The 13,658-nt window shown below is 48.8% G+C and overlaps 1 long non-coding RNA gene across 1 annotated transcript; it reads right to left on the bottom strand.

The window, feature by feature from the left end:
• Positions 1-470: 470 nt before the first annotated feature.
• LOC107517078 lies at positions 471-11,430 on the bottom strand. The gene is made up of 3 exons (XR_001598439.2): positions 11,304-11,430; positions 3,074-3,153; positions 471-732 (listed from the first exon to the last, which is right to left on the bottom strand). It is a non-coding gene; the product is annotated as an uncharacterized LOC107517078 (long non-coding RNA).
• Positions 11,431-13,658: the final 2,228 nt, after the last annotated feature.

The following is a 13,658-nucleotide window of genomic DNA, read 5'->3' as shown; positions in this document are numbered from 1 at the left end:
TCCCTGCCAGGCCCATGCCACTGCTCTGGACACAAGCAGGCAGCGAGGCTGGGCACTAATTTATACTTGTTTAACTACAGCTGCCGCCCTCCCACCATGCATCTACCCACCACTTATTGCGCTTTCCGAAGCCCTGCCCGGCACTCAGGGGCATTTCCTGCCTGCGTTAATGGAGGAGAATAGACGCATTATATGTGAATAATGGATTATGATGATACAATTTGGGTCTCTTAGCTCTCACCGAGCCTAGGCTGGCCTTGCATTATTGATAACTTACACACACCTTCCCGAGCGTGTTTATGTAAATATTTAATAGGGAAAGCAAGTTAACCCATTGGTTTCAGCCATTTCCAATAGCGTTGGAAGTAAAGGCTGTGAAGGGGCAACTGGGGGACCCCTAGCAGGAGGAGATGATAAGTCACACCCCTTTGGAAAAGCCAGAAAGTTCCCGAGGTGCTCATTTGGTCGCAAGAAGTTTGTGGCCTCAAGGTTCACGGTTTTCCAAGAACCACGAGAGAAGGGTAGGTCTGTGTCACGGTGGAGACCTACCTGGGGTCAAGAAGACAAGTGGCTGCATGGGCGGAGCACGACGAGAATGTTGCGGGGAGGTGCTCAGATTACTGAAATGCGGCAGTGGTGAGTCTCCTCGCTGAATGAATAGACCATTGCTTCCCATTTGCATGGCTGATTTCCTGTACTTTCACAGGGCTTCCACGTTTCACACTCCATTTCCTGTTGGAAGACAATGCTTAAGAGACTGCCTGGGTTTCAGCCTGGGCTCCACCACCACCAGCTGGATGGAGAGTTACTTAATCTCTCTGTGCTCATTAGTTGGTGTAAGAATTCAATGAGATAATATATCAGAAGTGGATTGTATAGGGCCCAGCACACAGTAAGTGTTCCATACCACCTTGTGATTGTGCAGCAGTGATTTTAAGGTGCACGGGTTTTCACATGGCACACATTAATTAGCAGTGTTTCTTAGTAGTATGGAATCTTAGCTGCATTAAAATATGGCTGTTATTTTGCTAATATTGTGTTGCTGGCAATTAGATCACCCCCTCCCCCTCTGGGAAGTCATGAGGATGGGCATGTGTCCCATCTGCTTATGCTGAGAGTAGAGGCCCAGGCAGAATCCAGAGACTCAAGTGAGCCTCCTCCCCACCCATCACCAGCACCAGCATGCTGGCCTCCTCTCGGGGTCATCTTCCCCACGCCCTCTCCCAGGCTGCCACTGATAACCTGCCCTTCTCTGAGCACACTTCCTCAAGCTGCCAAGCCTTTGCACGAGCTGGCTCCTCTACCTAAATCCCCTCTTCTTCCCGAAAAACCCAACTGTCTCAGGGTATGGTTCAGTCTCACCTCCTCCCTATAGCCTTTCCTGCCCCTTCCTGTGCTCATCTTAACATTGAAATAATCAGTTTGTTCTCCTGCCTTCCCACCAGACTTGCAGGTCCTGGGTCCCAGGAGGCAGGGGCTGTGACTGACTGACTCATCCCTGTGTGCCCAGGCCCCGGCACTCATGCAGTTGACATGTCTTCCAGTGAGGCCCCATGCTGGGTGCTATGGGAATATAGCAGTGCACAAAATGGATAACAGTCTGTGTGCTAAAGTGAAGGGACAGACAACACCACAAGAAACAAGAAACTGTAGTGTGTTGGAAGATGGTAAACGCTACAGGGGAGGGAAGGAGCGATAAGAAATACCGGAGGGGCATGTACATTTAAGTAGGATGGTCAAAGTCAGCCTCATTAAGAAGGTGACATCTGAGCAGAGGTCTGAGGAGGATGGAGGAGTGAGCCTGGACATCTAGGAAAAGAGTGAGCAACCAGTACAAAGACCCTGCTGTGGAAGTGAGCCTGGAGTGTTCAAGGAAGCAGTGAGGTGGGTGTGTCTGGACAGAGGGAGGAGGCAGGGCTTAGCAAGGCAGAGGCGCAGATTGTGTAGGGCCTGGTGGCCTTGGTACAGACTGTTTCTTACTGTAGGGAGGAGATAGGGAGCTGCTGAAGGGATTATGAGCAGAGGAGTGACTGGATCTGACTTTGTCTTAAAGGTATCGTTTCGGCTGCAATGTGGAATGTGGAGGGGACAATTACCAGACCAGGGACACCATTAGGAGGCTTCGGCAAGAATCTAAGCAAGACAAGATGGCGCCTCGCGTGGGAGGAGGGGAGGTGATGAGAGATGGCCACAGGGTCAGGTTCTGTCAGAAGTGGGAAGTGGAGCTGACCTGATTTCCTGATGGTTTAGGCATTTGATGTGAAAGAAAAAGCAGAATTGAGGATGGCTCCAAGGTACCAACATTTGACTAGAAGGATGGAATGGCTATGAACGGAGGTAGGGAAGACAGTGGGGGCAGGGGGACAGGTTCGTGAGACGAAGATCAAGAATTCTGTTTGGGATGTGTTGTTAGACATATGAGACTTGAGATGTCTGTTAGACATCCAGGCAGAGGGTTTGAATGGGCAACCGGATTTAAGAGTCGGGATTTTAAGGGAGAGGTCTAAGCCAGACTTATAAATGTGGGACTCATCAGCCTGTAGATGGATGAGAACACAGGGAGAGAGTGTAAAGAAAAAAAGAGACACCGAGGCCTGAACCCAGGGCACTGAGCCCACTACTCACTGAACCCATAAGTACAGGTAAGAGGGGCGGGGGACCAGCAAAGGAGGCAGAGAAGAAGTGACCTATGGAGTAGGTGCAAAATTCATTTGTTGAGACTTCGGTTGTAATAAGCAGTTATAACGAAATAGCTAACATTAATTGAGCGCTTACTCTATGTTAGACACTTCACATGATCCTGAGACTTGGGAATTCTCATTCAGATTTTGCCGGTAAAAAAAAAAAATAGCTTCAGCAAGGTTAAGGTGACCAAAATTTCATGGCACATGCACAGCAGCAATAAACCCAAGCTTTGGCTCAGCTCAACAAACATTTATTGACCATCTACTAAGTACTAGGCACTCTTTTATAGACATTTTATTTAACACTCTTGAACACCCTTGTGTTGCAAAGTAAATGTCATTCCCATCTACTTTGCAGATGTTAAAACTGAGGCTTAGAGTCTCATTACCCAAGGAGATAACAGTGGGCAGGGATTTGCATCCTGGTCTAGTCTTCCTCTGAATGCTTGGGATCCTCCCACGTCTGCATCTGGAGAAGGGAATAAGGTTGAGGGGTTAACTGTAGCTTCTCAGCTTGAAGTGCTAGGCCTCTTCCAGGGACCGGGTGTCAAGCTGGTGCCACTGCGCCCTCCACCGAGTCCTAGGCTAGGAGCAGGGAGGGAGGAATCCCCACGTTATCGAAGCCAGGCTGGGCACTCCCAGGGAGTCTCCTTCTCCCCCGCCTGCCCAGCATCTGCCCTCCGCCAGCCCCTGCCTGGCTGCCAGATGTGCCAGCTGTGGCTCCTCTCCACAGAGAGCCTCATTTATTAATTAACGTGGATACCAAGGGGGCAACTTCTCAGGCCCAGCCTCAGAGCAGATCTTGGCACATTTTTCAGACTTTGTTTAATAATTTATCATCTTTTAATCATAAAAATAATTAGCACAAGAGCGATAATCTGTGCTCTGCCGAGAGCAGACTGGCGGAGGAGTTTTCAGACAGTGCCAGGGCCCAGAGAGCTGAGCTCTGGCAGATGAGAGAGGAGCAGGCTGGCTCAAGGCCTATTTGTCCGCTCCAGAGCTGAGAGTCAGGGTGTCGGAGACACCGCGGCTCTGAGAGGGACGCAGGGACCCATGTTGCTTTCCTAGGAATTGAGGTTCCTGCTCCTGTCTGACCTGACTCACTGGCAACCTTCTGGGAAGTCCCTTCTCCTCTCTGGGTCTTAATTCTCCCATCTGTAAAATGGAAGTTAGAGTGGATGATCTCTACGGGCCCTTTTGTTCAAGATGCCATGATCCAACGAGGAAGCAAATGTAGAAGCAGTTAAGAGAGTGAGCTGGAGAGTCTAACAGAGCCAGGAAGCTTTCCATGGTCCCCCCAGAAACAAGTGTGCTCTCCCCCTCCTCTACATCCCCCAGCTGGTCACAGATCCCTGGGACCAGACTCAGGTCTGCCCAGCATGAGCTGTGTGGCCTGGAGCAAGTCCCTTCCTTTTTTGAGTTTACCCATATGAATAGTGGGAGTGGTCGTTCACGCCCTGCCCTGAGATCTCCCAGGGAAAATCCAGTCAAGGGTGGGACAGGCCCCTTGGAGACATTGACCTCCTTCTGCCCTCGTTTGAACCGCCATTCCCTGTCCAGACTGCTGGCCGTGGGCACAAGGCAGGGATGGCCCCGTCCTTGGTGCTTCATACCCCTGATCGTGAATGAACAGGCTAAATGTTCTACTGACTCCGAGGGCCCATCTGGAATTTGTTGGATCTGTGCAGGAAAACATTTCCTTCCCCAGGGGAACAGCAGAGTCCAGTGGCTCTGGAAAAGACCTCGGCAGTTCAGGAAGGCAGCTCTGCCTCTTCTCGTGGGGCTGTACACAAGCTGCTTAGCTTCCAGGGGCTTCCCTCTCTTCATCTGTAAATGGGGTACTGTTCTGAGGTTGGGGCCCCAAAAGCAGACCCTGAGACAAAAATCTGAGAGCAAGTCATTTGTTTGGGGAGAGATCCAGAAGCCCCAAGAGGGAGCTGAGAGGTAAGACAGGAAAGGGGAAGAGGCCAACCAAAGGTGGGTCAAGGAGCCGGTGACGACTGTGGGCCACTGGGGCTCAGTCCTGCTGAGGACAATCTTGGGGGTCAGTAAACTGCAGCCCATGGGCCAAGTCAAGCCCACCACCTGTTTTTGTATGGAATTTTCGTGGAATCCACACAGCCAAGCCCTCTCATTTATATGTTGTTTGTGATGGCTTTTTTGCCACAACAGAATTGAATGGTTGCCACAGAGACCATGTGGCCTTCAAAGCTTGAAATATTTGCTAACTGGCCCTTTGCAGAAAAAGTTTGTGATCTGTGGTCCAGGATATAAGTCGGAATTCACCTCAGAGTCGTCTCCTCGGAAGAGAGGAAGCTGGGCTATTTATCCGCAAACTCCAGTCCATCGTCGGCTCCTCCCAGGAGCCCTAACAACTACCCGCCATAGCACGCACACCCCGATCTGGGGCAGCACACTCCTGTGGCCATAAGGACCCCTCGGGAAGAGCCCCGGCTGAGGGGAGTTAGGGAGCAGGGCTTCTAGGATATCTCCTCCACATCTCACTAAGAACTGACAGGACTAGATGAGCTACTACTAAGGGTAGCAAGAACGGGGAGTGCCCTAATATTAGGCAACTTTGACCATCACTACCTGCCCCTAACCAAAGTCACTCTTGAGTCATTTCAAAATGAGCTGCCTCCGCTTCCTCACCAGGCCTCTGCCTGCCTATCTTTCTTGGGCACCACTAATTTCTGAGCCCAAGGTGACTCTGGTCCTGGGTAGAGCATTCCTCTTGAGGCCCAGTTCTGCCTGTCTGGAAGAATAGACAGGTAGGTCCCATGTCTACCTGCACTAGCATTGACTCCACCCCTACCCCAACCCTGACTCAGGAACCCCTGCCTTCCCTGCTTCTTCCCGGAGGTCCCTGTGCTTCTTGCCTCCTCAGACCCTGTAAGCCATGCTCTCGGGCTCTGTCCTTAGGCCCGAGTGTTGGACCTGCCCTGGAGGAACTGTCCTCTGGTCTCCATCCCAGCAACTCTCCTCACTGGTCAGTTCTGTACCCCCAGACGCCCCAGCACTTATGGTCCTCATTGCTCTTGCTCTCCTATGCCCTCCAGAGGCTGTCAGCTCTACTGTACCCCATCCTTCCTGGGGAATAGTCTGAGCAGTCAGCTCTGGGCTCCTTTCTGAGAAGGATAAAAGCAAATGAGTTTGGTTAGCAGACAGTTGAAATGGTGTGGGCTTAGTGTGGGGCTGGGATCAGGGCTTAGCCTGGGATCAGGGTCAGGGCTCAGTCTACTCAGTCTAAGACCAGGTTCAGGGGGAAAGGTGGGGACCAAAGGCAGAACTTAGTCTGGGTTCCAATTCAGGATTCAGTTTGAGGCTGGAGTCAAGGAAAAGCCTGGAGTCAGGGTTAGGACCATACAGGGTTAAGGTCCAGGGTTCAGTCTATCCACAGGGCCCACCACTTGGCTCAGTACCCTGGCCGTCTCTGGGAGCCTCCAGCCCGTTTCTCCCCACTGGGGCGCCTACATTCCCACTTATGTGTACATCCTCCTGGCCAGGCAGCGAGGATCCCCAAGTCCATCTGTCTGCTGAGCTGTCGTGGGAACCGAGCTCGGCGAATGGGCCCGAGCCCGTCTCCCTCCGGAGCCTGCCTCCAGACTGTTGGCGTTCACGGCTCTGCCACGCAGCCTCCGAGCTGGGCTCGCACTGCTGAGTCCAAACGCCATCCACTGCTCAGTTCCAGCCAACCACCAAGCACTCCCCAGATGGGCAGGGACCGCGCCGGGCCTGCCTGCCTCCTGCCTCAGGCACTGCTCGCTCCCTGCCAAGGGCCCATGGGCGGTGCCCACTCCCTAGGCTCACAGCCCTGGGGACCAGGCAGGGCCAGGGAAAGGCAGGTCCCTGAGCATCACCTAACCAGTGACTCCCTCCAACCCCGACCCCGTTCCTGGCGAGACCTGACCTTTCTCGCACCAGGAGCCTGTCAGCCTCCGTCCTCTGACCACAGAACTGCCAGAGGACCTGCAGGACCCAGGGTGAGCCGTGGTCAGGGTGTCCATCTGAGGAGCTCCAGGCAGTGTGGAGTTTCAGAATTGGGCAGACCTGGGTTTGAATCTCAGCAGTGCCACTTCAAGTTGTCTCAGTCTGTGCCTCAATTTCCTTTTGTAAATGGGCACAATAGTCTCCCTAGCTTACAGATTGTAGTGAGGGTCAAATATATTAATAGGTATAAAGCCACTGGCATAGGAAAGTTTATAGCGACATCTGTCATATTTGTTTGCTTAGCACCCCTACTTCTAGCCACAGCACCCCCTTCCTATGTTAAACTGGGCCTTCTCCACAACGCATGGGTCTGGTGAGGCAGCCAGTCCTGGGAACTGGCCCCCATGGACAGGGAGTGGGTGCGAGATGCCTCACAGATGGAAGCAGAAGAGAGGGTGAGAGAATAAATGAATGGCAATCCTATTGGCATCATTTGGAGCCTCTAAAATTCCTGTGGCTGGACCATGCTCTGAACCAACCAGTCGCCGAGCCAATAAATCTCTTTTAGCTGAAGCTGTTGGACTTGGGGTTCTGTCCCTGGCTAAAGGTTCAGAAACAGAGAGTAACCATGTCATGGTCAAGAGCCTTGAAATGAAACCAGATATTGGGGTTCGAATCCCACCTCTGCCACTCATTAGCAGTGTCAACTCAGGTAAGGTACCCAACCTCATGGTGCATCAGTTTCCTCATCTGTGTAATGGGGATGATACTGGTACCCACCTCCCTAGGTTGTTGTGAGGCTCTAATTAAAGAATTTATATAAAACACTCAGAACAATTCCTGGCACATAAGTATAGTATAAGTATTTGTTAATATATTACTATTCAATTACTTAGTTCCTCTCTTTTCCAATCTAGAGGACAGAATCAAGTCTTGGACAAATACTGATTGCATCCCTACTGTGTGCTCTACACTGAGATACACTAGTGAATAAGGCTGATAAGGGTTCTGTTTGCCAGGGGCTCACTCCCAGTGAGGGGGAGTCCCGAGGGGCTGCTGCTCCAGGATCACCCACTCGGCACCCACTACACAATGAGCTATCCTTCCCAGAAGTCTGTTAAGGTGATCAGCTAGGGTTTGTTCTAGGGCCCTAAATGCCAGTTTGGTTCATGGACTCATCTGATGATGGAAAATCCTCTCTGAACAACTGGGGCCTCCCGGACTGTGCTGACCAGGCTCTCTGAGAACCCCATTTATCCTCCCCAAACCTAACATCTCCAGCTGTCCTTCAGGACCCTGGAAAATGCATGTCTGTGAACATGTCAAGGAGGTAATGCAGAGATCTAGGAAGAATCTTGGGTGGACCCTGAGGACAGACAGTGACTTTGTGGTCATGATGGGAACAACAAGAAAAAAGGAAAGAGGGAAGCTGAAGCTAGGTAAGAATCTTAAGTGAGTGTAACCAAGTCCCCATAACCCAGGCCATGTCAAGATTGGGTACATTGCCTCTGATGGAGACCAAGTGGGATAGACCAGAGACCTGAGTCAAATAGCAGGTAACTCCTAGGGAGCCAGACATCCAGCCCAAGCCACCCAGGAGGCAAATAGACTCAGCCAACTGGGTGGAGGATAGATGGGTCTGGCAGGCTGAGGGCACCCAGGAAGTGTCAGGGTCCGCGTGCCATCGCCAACTTAGCATGGACACCAGTTCCAATATTTAGTTAATAACTGCAATATGATTTGGGGATGATAGTAATTACTAAAGGCTGACCTTTGTAGGAAGAGACCATGTGGTGTGAGGGTTAGAGCATCCTGCTCTCTGACTATATCCTCCTCTTCCTCTTTGCCAGCTTTCTTTATAGTTCTTCCTTAGCTTCATCAAGACCTCCAGTCCATCGACCTCTTAACTTTCTCTCAATCCATCAGCCCTCTCGTTCATCACTTCCCCCTGTATCCAGCATGGATGTCATAGATTCTATCATGTTACTAACTCTTACCAATACCCTACACTCTCTTCCCCACAGTGTTTTCTCTACCTACATATCAAAATCCCAATCTTAGATGAACCCAACCCTCTGCTCTCTCCGAGATGCACACAAACCTACAAATTCATGATCACCAGCTTTCCATTACTCTTCAACATTTTTTCATCAACTTTCTCTTCTGCTTTCCATGGCCATTTTAAACATTCCTCAGTCTCCTCAAGTCTCCGAGGTACTTTACTTCTCCCATTCATCAGAGGACCTCGCCTCCCCCTTCATGAAGAAAACGGAAGTCCTCCCAAAGGAATTCCATCTACAAACCTACCTGGTCACTACCCATTCTCTCCCCAGCTAGAAACGGAGTCCTTCTGCTCAGCCCCTCCCCCTATGTTTTGGAGTCCATCCTCTCCCACCTTCTCAGGAGCCCAACCTTATCCATTATTCCTTCTCTCTTTTCTACACTTCCTCTAAAGTGGGTGTTACGCACAACGTTTAAAATTTAAATTTCTCCTTAGTATAGACGTTGCATTGGCTACACATCTCCTTCTAGGTTTATCTCTCTCCTCACTTTCACAGCCAAACTCCTTGAAAGAGTTGTCTTCATGTTTCTTCGGTATTAATTATTGGTTAGGAATATGGGCACTGTAGCTAGACTACTTGGATCTGAATTTGAGCTCCTATCCTTACTAACTCCATAAACTCAGGCAAATCACCTAATCTCTCTGAGCCTCGGTTTCCTCATCTATAATATAGAAATAAATGTACCTACCTCACAGAGTCATTGTGAGGATTGTATGTGCTAACACACGTAAAGCTCTTAGAACAAAGCCTGCCCACAGTGTTTACTTCCTGTCTATCATTGTTCAGTATTGTTTTTATCGTTCTGATTGTTTTCTCGCCTCCTGCTCATTCCTCCAACCACTAATTTGATTTCTCCTTTACTCCACCCAAACAGCTCTTTCTCAAGATACTAATGGTCTCCTTGTCTCTAAATCCCAAGGTCACCTTCCAGTCTTCATTTTACTTGACCTCTCGGCAGTCAACCATTCCTTTTTACTTTACATATCCTTTTCCATCTGCCTCTTTGAGGATTCCCTTCCAGTTTGAAGTTTCATGTTCATGTCCCAGACAACATCGACATGGGTCATTCATTACCCTCCATGAGCCAATGTCTCGCCAATTTAACTCTCCAGTCTAAAGCTGTCCTCTGACCTGCAGTCAATATCATCCTCGACATTTCCATTTCAGTTTTCTCAATCGCCCTTGAGATCCAATATAGCCAAAATGCATTCATGATCTTCCTCCCACCCCATTCCACCAAAACAAACCCGGTCCTCTTTCAGATATCACCACCAATCCATCTAGTTTTGCAAGCCAGAAATCTGGGAGCCATCTTTTTTCTTTCTCTCTTTTTCATTCCCACCACCACTCACCCTCCAAGGGAATATTTCCCCCTAAACAGCCCTGTCCATCTTCACTGCCTCCTCTCTGATCCAAAAACTCTCATCTCTTTCAAATACTTGCAAACTAATTGGTCTCCATGCTGGACCCCTCTTCTAACTCCAGTTTCCTTATAGCACCCTGAGTGATCTTTTCAAAAGACGAACCTTATTCATCTCTACCTCTTGGCCCTGATCTCTTTCGTGTTGACTTCTTGGTCTCAAGGTTGTGGCAAAATAATTGCCACAGCTCCAAGCCTCACATTTTCTGCTTTTTAGTCCAATTGTCTATATCCAGAATTTCCTCCAAACTCCCATAGCACCTCGATAGCTTTAATACGACCATGTGTCTATTCTGAAACCCGTAGTTATGGTCAGAAGGATAAAATATCATGAGTGCCTTCTCATGGGTTATGTGCCCACTCCTGGAAATGAGGAATAGACTCCTAATTAAACCACATGTACTAAAAATTCGGGGAGTGGTGGATCTCCAAATAGCTGTCTCTTCAAGGAGAACCAAAGACTGTTAAGCACCAAAAAAATAGATGGCATCCACTACAGTCGCCAGTACGAACATCAATCGTGGTATATCGATATTTCCCAAAGTGTGTTCAGTTGAATACTAACTTCTCAAAATCCTCTAGGATACGAACAAGGTGAGAAAAAGATATTCATGGGTAAATAAGTTTAGGAAAAATTGAATTCCAGCCGGCTGCCCTTAGAGAAGCACAATGCATATTAGTATATTAAGGCCACGGAAACCTTCTACAGCCAAGAAACCTGTCTGGCTTTCTTTAACCTAGCATTTTCTAAGTACATTTAAGTGTATACCTCTTTCCTCCACGTTCTGCTATAACATTCACTCTGAAAAACTTCACTTTAATAAATTCTTTTGTGAACGTTTAGGGCTTTTCTCTCTTCCCTCACTTTAAGCTGTGATTTTTCTGCTGCTCTGGGTGCTTTTGCTTCCAGAAGCCACTCTCCATCTCTTCTTTCTCCTTCTAAATCCTCCATAAGCTGGCTAAACAGTAATAGAGACCATTAAAACTATCTGCAAAGTGAAAAAAAAAAAAAGGAGATCTGAGTGAGGTTCTGGTGCAATTCTCCTGTAAGCAAAGTGTGTAGATTCTGAGCCATTTTGTTTTTGTGGTTCTGATTATCTTAGCCCCTGACCCTTGGCTGCATACGGGAAATGAGAATCTGTTTCAAGAGCTGAGTTCTAGGAGAGCGTTTGCAGGGTAAGGAGGAAGCAGGGTTCGTCTGAATACCTCAAGGTAGTTCCTGTCATGTAACTCCAGGCGGCAGCCAGAACAGCCTCAGGACACCGGGTAGGCTCAACTCTGCATGCTCAAAATGCATTTCAACAAGACAGCCCTTAGTCAGGCTCAGGAGAGATTAATCCGGAAAAAGGACAAAGCAGACAACATAAGAAACAATTGTAAAAAAAAAAGTCCAAGAGGGATTCTGGAGCTGTGTGTGTGTGTGTGTGTGTGTGTGTGTGTGTGTGTAAGTATACGTGCATATATATTCATATGTGAAAGGATGCCTTTGGAAGAACATATGGACACATATAGAGAGGGCTACGTGTGTGTGTAAGAGAAAGGCAGAAAGAGACTTGACCCAATCTGACCGGAGGAAGGGTACTCATATACACAAGGCATGGAGCTATAGTGATGATATTTCCTGAATCTTTAATCAGGAGCTGTGGACTGCTCTGTGGTCTGATGTGTGGGTTCCCTCCGATCTGTCTCGCGAACCGGTGCATGATCTGATATATACTCTGACCCATGGACTGGCCTGTGGTCTGACTTGTGGTCTGCCAGTGCGGTCTGTCACAGCTCCACAGAGAGAATAAACATTCAAAATCTGCCAGGCACAGGACAGGCGGGTTGCCTGGGCTGGGATGTGCAGTCCTTCTGCACTGTGTCCAGGCCCCCTTTCACGAGAGAGGCGTTGGCGGCCCCTGTGAGTTATGACTTTTATTATGCAGAAAACAGGCACATTAACTTCAGGTCTTTTGAAAAATGTGGTCCTGTAATCAGAGGCTGTGTCTGTCCTGATGCACGGTGGCACCAGGCCAGGGAAGTGCAGGGATGAAATAAACATTTAGAAAGACAACTGCATTTGCAGATCTAAGAATTGAGTTATATTCATTTCTGACAGCTTCCTGAATCACAGCCCACGTCTCCACCCGGCAAAACTGGGACCTGGCCCTTTAACTAGACTCCATTTCACATAATTAAAGACTCACAAAATTAAATGGCCTGCATGGAAAGTGGCTTTCAGTGGACTAAATGCCGGGAGCAATCTCCTCGCCAGAGTGGAGAAGTGACACTAGCTTGCAGATCAATATCATCTCTGTTATTAATATCAAAAGCACATTACTTTGTTTTTGCCTGGCTCCCCTCCAAGCCTCCGGCCCCGCCGTGGAGCAGCCATTTGCTCGGGCCATAATTTACTTTGGTGAGTTTTTAAGGTATTGTTTTGTCAGGACCAATCACCGTGACGTTATAAATGGCTGGGAGGACTTGCACTCCCCCTCAGTGGCATATGCAGCGAAATTAATTTTTAAAAGTTTCACGTCAATTACTCCTGTCCTTGAGTTATGCAAGGGGACAAAGGAGCAGAGACGTAAGGACGTGAGTGATCTCAAACAGATGAGGTAACGACACACAGAAGCTGGGGCTGCAGACCAGAGCAGACATTACACTATCTTTAATTGATGCATTGAATTAAACAATGCTAAAGCCAAATAAATATTGACCACTTAGCAAAAGAACCATTGATTTTTATGATGGACAACAATGTCATCTTCCACTTTGCTGGTTGGGGGTTTCGAGCCGGGGTCTTATCGGTTCCGGAAGAGCCACTTGGCTGGACTGCACTGAGAGAGATGCCATAGCTCCTTGGTGGGGCTTGGCAAAGTGGGGATAAATGTTTTCGCTGTTTCTTGCTCTGTCTGACGTGTTCCCTCACTCTGGTCTAACCATGTCTTTTTCTTTTCGCTTGCTCTTAAGGAGACCCCAGGCTGGGCCCTGCCTCCCTCTGCTTTGCTGTTGGCAGCCGGGACAGAGGCACTAGGTGACCTTTCCCTGTGTTTCCTTGTTCTCCTCCAGCACTGCCTCCCCGCCCCGCCCCCGCCCCACCAAGTAGGCTGTGACAGAAACCGAAGAAGTGGCTCCCCTACGGAGGATCTTAAGGACAGTGAAAACATTCCGTATGATACTGTAATGATGGGTACATTTGTCCACATTCATAGAATGTGCACCCCTAGAATGAACCCTAAAGTAAACTATGGACTTTGGGTGACAACGACGGGTCAATGCAGGATCGCCATTTGTTACAAATGCACCACTCTGTTGGGGGATGTGTATGAGTTGGAGTGGGGGCAGGGGACAGAGTTGTATGGGAAAACTCTGTACCTTACTCTTAAATTTGCTGTGAACTTAAAACTGTGCTGAAAAACATAGTCTTTTTTTTTTTAAGTAGTTCACCTTTAGCCCTAAGCACAAAAAGCATCTCTCATATCCTGCTCTGCCTGAAAATCAGGGCTAGGAGGCGGATACAGGAAGCGGGATACAAGAAGATCTGTGTCTGGAGAAAGAAAGAGATCTCCAATTCAC

This window comes from Rousettus aegyptiacus, unplaced genomic scaffold (genome assembly GCF_014176215.1).
Source record: "Rousettus aegyptiacus isolate mRouAeg1 unplaced genomic scaffold, mRouAeg1.p scaffold_m13_p_1, whole genome shotgun sequence".
NCBI classification, from domain to species: Eukaryota; Metazoa; Chordata; class Mammalia; order Chiroptera; family Pteropodidae; genus Rousettus; species Rousettus aegyptiacus.
This window is presented reverse-complemented; position numbering and strand designations above follow the sequence as displayed.